The following is a 7,500-nucleotide window of genomic DNA, read 5'->3' on the forward strand; positions in this document are numbered from 1 at the left end:
TACTTCCTGGACTAAACAATTACTAAAATGTATCTCCCTCCCCCCCAGTTCTTCTCTGATGACTTCTCTTGATTGGCGTTTCGGGCTAGTTGACGATGGTTGTTGAAAGTTCTTTTTACATGATGCTTGATGTTTTAACAGTTCTATGGTCGAATTATGGATCTGGACGGCTTGCTGGATGATGGTCGGCGGTAGTTGGTTCTTGATTACAAGCTTCTTGAGGAATAAACAATTTTATGGTCGAATCGGGGTTGCTGTCTGTCTTCGAGTGGGGATCGCGAGGGTACTGAAAAGAAAGGCCTTCATTAGTCTCCCCCTCCCCTCCCCTTTTTGTGTTCCTACTCCCTCTTTCCCTGTCCTCCCTTTGTCTTTTGACTGCAGGCCCCCATGGTCCCGGCATATGGCCCTGTCCCTCGGCCGTAACTCTGGTCGTCCCCCCCTCGTCACTCTCTCAACAAGGGGAGGGAACTTCCTGAGCACAGGATCGGGGCTTTGTCCCCCTGGCCCCCACACCTGCTGAATAAGAGAGGCCGGTTTCCCGGCCTCTCCGCCCCAGCAGGCTGCCTGGGCTGTGGCTGTGGAGCGGGTCCGGCGGGGGCAGCGCTATCATCGACCGAGGCCTTGGGGGCAGTGTATGCGGCAGTCTTATGTTTGGTTGTGCGTATACATTCGTGTTATTTGTAGGTGTCCCCATTATACTAGTTTATGTAAATGGTTCCCGGGCCGAGACAAGCGGCCCTGCTCTTCCCGAGCTTTGAGCCGCGTCCAGTGGGCCCCTCCCCTCCACCCATCTGCTGAAGGGGCGGGCCCACCTGAACGCCCATCTGCGGGGGCGCCGCTTACGCCTGTACTCGCGCCACGTCGCCATTGCTGTTGTGGTGTAGGCTACTTGGTATCGTATTTTATGTTATGTGGGAGTGCCAGAGAGGGCCACAGAAATCCCCGCGCCAACGGCGCGCACCCGACCCACGTCCCACCGCTGCCTCACGGCCCCCGAGGTGCCCGCTGCTCGCCCCTTGTGGCCAAGGAGCCGCAGCGGGCACTGCATGTCTGCATGTCTTAATGACAGCCCCATCTGGCCGGAGAAGACAGCGGCAAACCGCGGGCCCAGCCCGCACCCCGAGCGCGGGAACCCCTAGGGCCCCCAACACTACCTGGTCTGTAGCAGTTAATGTTTGAAGGTGGCCGCGAACCTCCCCAGATGGCCCTGCTCTTGACATTGGGTTGCCAATGTGCTGGAGCTCGAGTACCTCCACTCCATGGTGAGGGGCTATTCACCGTTGCCTCACCCCTTCCCCGTACCTTACCCATCAGTACGGGGTTTTGGAGGGTAGCGTGGGCGGGGGCACCGCTGCATGGGGGAGTATTCCCGGGTTTCACCTTCCTGTTGTTGTGCAAGTGAGTGTGTCTGTGTGTTTGTGAGTTCCCTTCCCCCATCCCTCCCATCCCTTCCCTCTTCCCTGTGCGCCAGGAAGCGCCTGGGCACGTGTTGCGTGTCGGAAGGTGCAGAGCACTTTGCACCTGTTGTGCGGGCGGGGACGCTCACCGATTATTGCACTGTGCCCGCTTTTTCCGACAGGCAATCACTTTTTTGTTATGTTAGCCCTCTTCGTTCTAATGTGCCTAATTTTGCCCCAATGAGATTTAACATTTCTCCAATTAGTTTAAGAATTTTTTGGTTTTTTAGAATGTTAATTTTATCTTTATCCGTGACAGTGGTCACTTTGCCGGGCAATAAATTGTACACTTGTTCCGCGAGAGGTTTTAGTAACGGGCATTCATTAAGATAGTGTAGGAAATTAACGCACTGCCTCCCGCAGAAGCAGTTTTGGTCGGGAGACAGTTTCACTCTATAGAGGTAATAAGGCAGCCTGCCATGATTGGTGACGACCTGTGAGACGTAAAAGTTTGCTGGAAAATTGTCTGGTATATCGTGTATACTAGGGATCCATGTACTCAATTCGGAGTTTTGCCCCTCCTCTTTCCATCGCTGATCGCATTCTTTAAAGGGTTGAATTTTGATTTCTTTTTTGACATAGTTTTTTCCCATGGGTAACGCTACCGGTTCTCCATGAGTTCGCGCTTTATTTGCTAGTTTATCTGCCAATTCGTTTCCCTCCACCCCAGTGTGGCCTTTCACATGCATTAGATTTATACTATGCATTGTTCGAATTGTTTTAATGGTATTTTTTATGAGTTGAATTACTGGATGGTTATTGTGGGGGTTAGCTAGGGCCTGCAGCGTGGATAAGCTATCCGTGAATAGGTTAATGGTTGTACTGTTTTTAAAAGTTGATACGTATTCCAGACTTTTCAGAATTGCAATCATTTCGGCATCATATATTGTTGCGTGCTTTTCTAATTTGTACATTGCTTTCTTATTTGATTTTCCAATTCATCTAGTATTATAAATGCTGCTCCTACTGTCTGGTTACAGACAGATCCATCGGTGAAAATGTTAAGTTGAGCAGTGCTAGGCGCTTTTTTAAAGAATGATACAGCTGTTTTTTCTGCTGGGTGCGTATCCCAGGGATCTAACAGTTTTTGGATTTTTTCCGTCTCCCAGGTCGTCCCAAGTATGGTGTGGTCACTGTTTCTCTGAAACAAGTGAAATGACGCGGCTTCTTTGTCGAGTGTTAGTGCTATTGGCATAATGTTTGAGAGAATATTAAGGTTGATATTGCTAACAGTGCGGTATGCTTTAGTTATTTTCAAAAGCGGCGTTCTTTGTACAGACTGTAGCTTTCTGGCCAAGTGCGAATTGTTTGTATTTTTCCACCATACGGGGGCGGCGTACGTAATTGCTCGTTCTATTCCTCTGATATAAATGTCTCTGAATTGTGTCCCCTTGATGCCCCAGTTGACCCCGGAAAACATGCCGAGGGCTTGGGTGCTTTGAGTTATTTTAGATTTTAGATATTCTGCATGTGCCGTGAATGTCAGTTTTGAGTCGAAAACGACCCCGAGGATTTTTAATGAATTTACATGAGTGAGGTTGCGACCTCCCAATTTAATGGTTGGTACTCGTTTTTTATACCGATCTCCAATATCAAGAACTTCGCACTTGGCCGGGTTAAAGCTTAGCCTTTTTTCATCTCCCCATTCTTTAATGAGGTTTAGCGCCCGGTTTGCATTGTCCTCCAGTTCTTTCCGTGATTTTCCCGTCACTATTAGGGTTACGTCGTCAGCAAATGCCTGAATCGTTATATTGTTTTCGAATCTTTGTTGAAGAAGATCCGCAATAACAACATTGAAAAGAAGAGGACTGAGGGGTGAACCTTGCGGACACCCCTTTACTGATCCGATAGTAATTTTTTCGCTTTTTGTTAAGTAGGACATTTTGCGGTTTGTCAAAAAGTTTCGAACCAAATTGAAAAGATTTCTGGGGCAGTTGTTTTCTCTTAGTTTGTTAATTACTACTGGGGCCCAGAGCGAGTTGAAGGCTCCATTGATGTCCAGAGACACCAAGATTGCCCCCTTCCCCTCGCTCTTGACGTCCTCCAGCTTAGTTTTAATTTTGTATAACGCGCTTACTGCAGACTTTCTGTGGGTAAAGCCAAATTGGTTTTCATGAAGTAGTTTTTAAGAGTGTAAGAAATGGTACAGCCTATTGTTAATTAATTTTTCTAATACTTTACCAAAGATGGAGTTCAGACAGATCGGTCTATATCCGGAGGGGCTGTCAACCCTATCTGTCTTTTTGAGTAGTATTATTTTTCCTTCTTTCCATTCATCGGGGAAATAACCAAATTGCAGACACGCGTTGAAAATTTTAAGAAAGAGTTCTTTAAAGTTGTTGTAGATTGTTCTCAGAAAAAAGGTTTTGATATTATCAATTCCTGGTGCAGTTGTTAATTTCAATTTAGCCAAAACGGCATCTACCTCTGCCGAAGTGAAGGGTATGTCATTGATTGTATTTATATCTTCGAGTGACATGAGACGCACGTTGGTCTCATGTGCCGAGTCGCTGTTAGGGTCATCTTCCTCGAATAGTGTTGTTAGGATAAAACGTACTGTCTCTGCCAGACTTCTCGTCCGAACTCCATCTGGTAACACGAGAGGACAAAGCACTACCGGGCGTTTAAGTTTGTTAAGTGCTATCTTATATGGGAGGGTAAAAACATTATTGCCATGGATGACACCGCAGAACTCTTTAAAAGAGCTCTGCTTTGCATCCTTTATGTTGGTTTTATAATCTTTGTGCGCTTCATAATAGGATTTCTTAAATTGATCTCTATTGTTATTTTTGCAATTTTGATATCTGCGCCGAAGCGCCCGAATTTTTTTACGTTCGATAGAAAGTTGTGGGGTCCACCATTTAACTTCATTTGCTCGATAGGTAACTACCTTGGAATATATTTCCGTAAGTTCTTCAATTTTGTCATAAAATGTTCTAATTACATGCTCTAAATGATTTTTGGAAACGAGAGGTCTGCTTGACATGTCCCTAAGCCAGCGGTCTTTTATTAATTTGTCTATAACCTTTATCTCGCCTTTATCTCGCCTTTATCTCGCCTTTATCTCGCCAGTGGGAATCTCGTTAATCCATTCATGCGCGTCACTAATTAGATGACGAGGCATTTGGCTACTATTGCCTGTTTCTCCAAGAGTGCTGGGGAACCACAAGGCCAGTCAAGGCCAGGCGGCTCCCCTGCCCGGAGATGTTACATGGGCAGGGCTCCCGACTCCACAGGAAGCTGAGCTCAAGGCCCACAACCCGGAAGAGGCCGGTACCGGCCTCGTGGTAGAGCCTCCCCAGAAACTGGTGAAGAAGCTTTGATTGTCACTCTGATGGTAGCTGGGCAGAGGAACCCAAACCGCCCCGTGCTCCAGAAAGCAGGGGCGAAAAAACGAAGCCTGGCCAACGTACAACGCTCAAGTGGGAGGGCAAAAGCCCTCACCAGATGCCCCATGACAGGACCCACATAGGCTTCAGCCAAGCACCTATCCAGCTTGGTGTGTTTATGGCGTCATAAGTGCAGTCAGCCCGACTCCAGACTTGGAACCCCGACCACTCGGTCAGGGTCTTAGGAGTCCCTTTTCCATGATAGCCAAGCCGGTGTGGGGGGGGCAGGGTCACCCCCCCCGAAGGAATGCGAGAGCTCCCGTTGAAGACGAGTTCGCCAGGGATGCACCCCCTTTAGGCTCACTAGTCTTGCGGCGGACACCACGAGCAGGTGGGAGTTCGACTTTGCGCGAGCAAGCAACCATCTGCTCTCACCCCGAATCCAAGGCGTGCATGCCATAGGAGACAAGAGAGTCATAGTTACTCCCGCCAAGAGAGTCATAGTTACTCCCGCCGTTTACCCGCGCTTTGATGAATCTCTTCACGTTGACATTCAGAGCACTGGGCAGAAATCACATTGCGTCAACACCGACCAGCGGCCATCGCAATGCTTTGTTTTAATTAGACAGTCGGATTCCCCCGGTCCGTGCCAGTTCTGAGTTGACTGTTTTTTGCCGGCCGAAGCATAGCACTTTGGGCACGAAGCCCTCAGACGCCGTGCAGCTGAGGCTTTCCACAGGAAGGTCCCGACGCTGGTCCGGGCTTGGCCGCGCCGCGTGAACGGCGAGCCCCGCCCAGTCCCGGTGCAGTGCCGTTCCTGCTTTAGGTCCCCAGCCCGACCGGCTCAGTCCTCAGAGCCAATCCTTATCCCAAGGTTACGGATCCGTTTTGCCGACTTCCCTTACCTACATTGGTCCATCGACTAGAGGCTGTTCACCTTGGAGACCTGCTGCGGATGTGGGTACGGTCCGGCACGAAAATCACACTCCCTCACTCGGATTTTCAAGGGCCGACGCGAGCGCACCGGACAGCGCAAGAACCGCACTGCTCTACGGAGCCACCATCCCTATCTCGGGGCGAACCCATTCCAGGGACTCGATCTCCTTACAGAGAAAAGAAAACTCTTCCCGGGGCTCGCATCGGCGTCTCCGAGCTGGTTTGCGTTACCGCACTGGGCCCCGAAGGACCAATCTCCGTGTCCGGGTTCGGGATTATTAACCCGATTCCCTTTCGGTCACTGCGGGGCTCTCTCCACTGCAAAAAAGTGCTCCCGCTTCGGAAAGAACTTCTCCTTTCCCTTAGGACCGACTGACCCATGTTCAACTGCTGTTCACATGGAACCCTTCTCCACTTCAGTCCTCAAGGTTCTCACTTGAGTATTTGCTACTACCACCAAGATCTGCACCAGCGGCGGCTCCAGGCGGGCTTACGCCCGACACCTTCAACGCTCACCGCAGCGGCCCTCCTACTCGCTGCAGCTTAGCACCCCCTTGTTTGCGTGCATCTGCCGGCAGCGGCCGGGGATAGGCTCGACACTAGAGCGCCATCCATTTTCGGGGCTAGTTGCTTCGGCAGGTGAGTTGTTACACACTCCTTAGCGGGTTCCGACTTCCATGGCCACCGTCCTGCTGTCTTAAGCAACCAACACCCTTCATGGGATCTCATGAGCGTCCCGCATCGGGCGCCTTACCCCGGCGTTTGGTTCATCCCACAGCGCCAGTTCTGCTTACCAAAAGTGGCCCACTTGGCACTCTCATCGCTTCCGGAGGCCTCAGACCAGAAGGCCTCCGACACACCCATTGAAAGTTTGAGAATAGGTTGAGGTCGTTTCGACCCCAATGCCTCTAATCATTCGCTTTACCAGGTGTGACTGGTCTCGGCAACAAGCGCCAGCTATCCTGAGGGAAACTTCGGAGGGAACCAGCTACTAGATGGTTCGATTAGTCTTTCGCCCCTATACCTGGGTCGGACGATCGATTTGCACGTCAGAAGCGCTTCGGACCTCCACCAGAGTTTCCTCTGGCCTCGTCCTGCCCGGGCATAGTTCACCATCTTTCGGGTGCCAACGTGTGCGCTCTAGCGCCGCCCCCACGACGTGAGCGTGTGGGGCGGGCCGTTGCTGCTCCCTTCATCGGACCCCTGGGCGGCCCGGGATCGCAACTCGGCACGGCACGAGGCCGCGCCTTCACGTTTCATTGCGCCTCTGGGTTTTGAGGGACCCATTGACTCGCGCACATGTTAGACTCCTTGGTCCGTGTTTCAAGACGGGTGGGGTGGGTTACCGACCTACTCGCCGCCAACCATGACGACCCTCCGCGGAAAGAACCCGCCTCGCCGGTTCCGAGCCCCAAACACTGAACGTCAGGCGAATACCTGGCGTAAGGCAGGCGACCCGTTGACCCAGCCGGGTTTCCCGCTCCGCATTCCGGAGGGCATCGTTTCGGGCCTCCCCGAAGGAAGTAGCCCATGAGGCCTGGGCAGGGTGACGTACTCGATTACCGGCCAGGTATAACTCCCACGACAGCCAAACAAGGGCCGTCGCCGGTCACCTCCAGCGGCCGGACTCAAAGTCGTTCTTGAAAGGGTTACCCGTGCCCGTCGCGGCGTCCTACCGACGGTGGAAAATGCGTTCCGGAGTGCGCGGCACCGCGCGGGCAGCCGGAACGGGCCCCCACAAGGAGAGCCCGTAAACCAAGACGCTGACACCGCTCCAC

General features: G+C 51.5%; 1 pseudogene; it reads right to left on the bottom strand.

Annotated features, from left to right (window-relative positions):
- Nucleotides 1–4,116: 4,116 nt before the first annotated feature.
- LOC120845728 overlaps nt 4,117–7,500 on the bottom strand; it is a 3,866-nt pseudogene continuing 482 nt past the window's right edge.

This window comes from Ixodes scapularis, unplaced genomic scaffold (assembly GCF_016920785.2).
Source record: "Ixodes scapularis isolate PalLabHiFi unplaced genomic scaffold, ASM1692078v2 ptg001158l_1___fragment_3__unscaffolded, whole genome shotgun sequence".
Taxonomy (NCBI): domain Eukaryota; kingdom Metazoa; phylum Arthropoda; class Arachnida; order Ixodida; family Ixodidae; genus Ixodes; species Ixodes scapularis.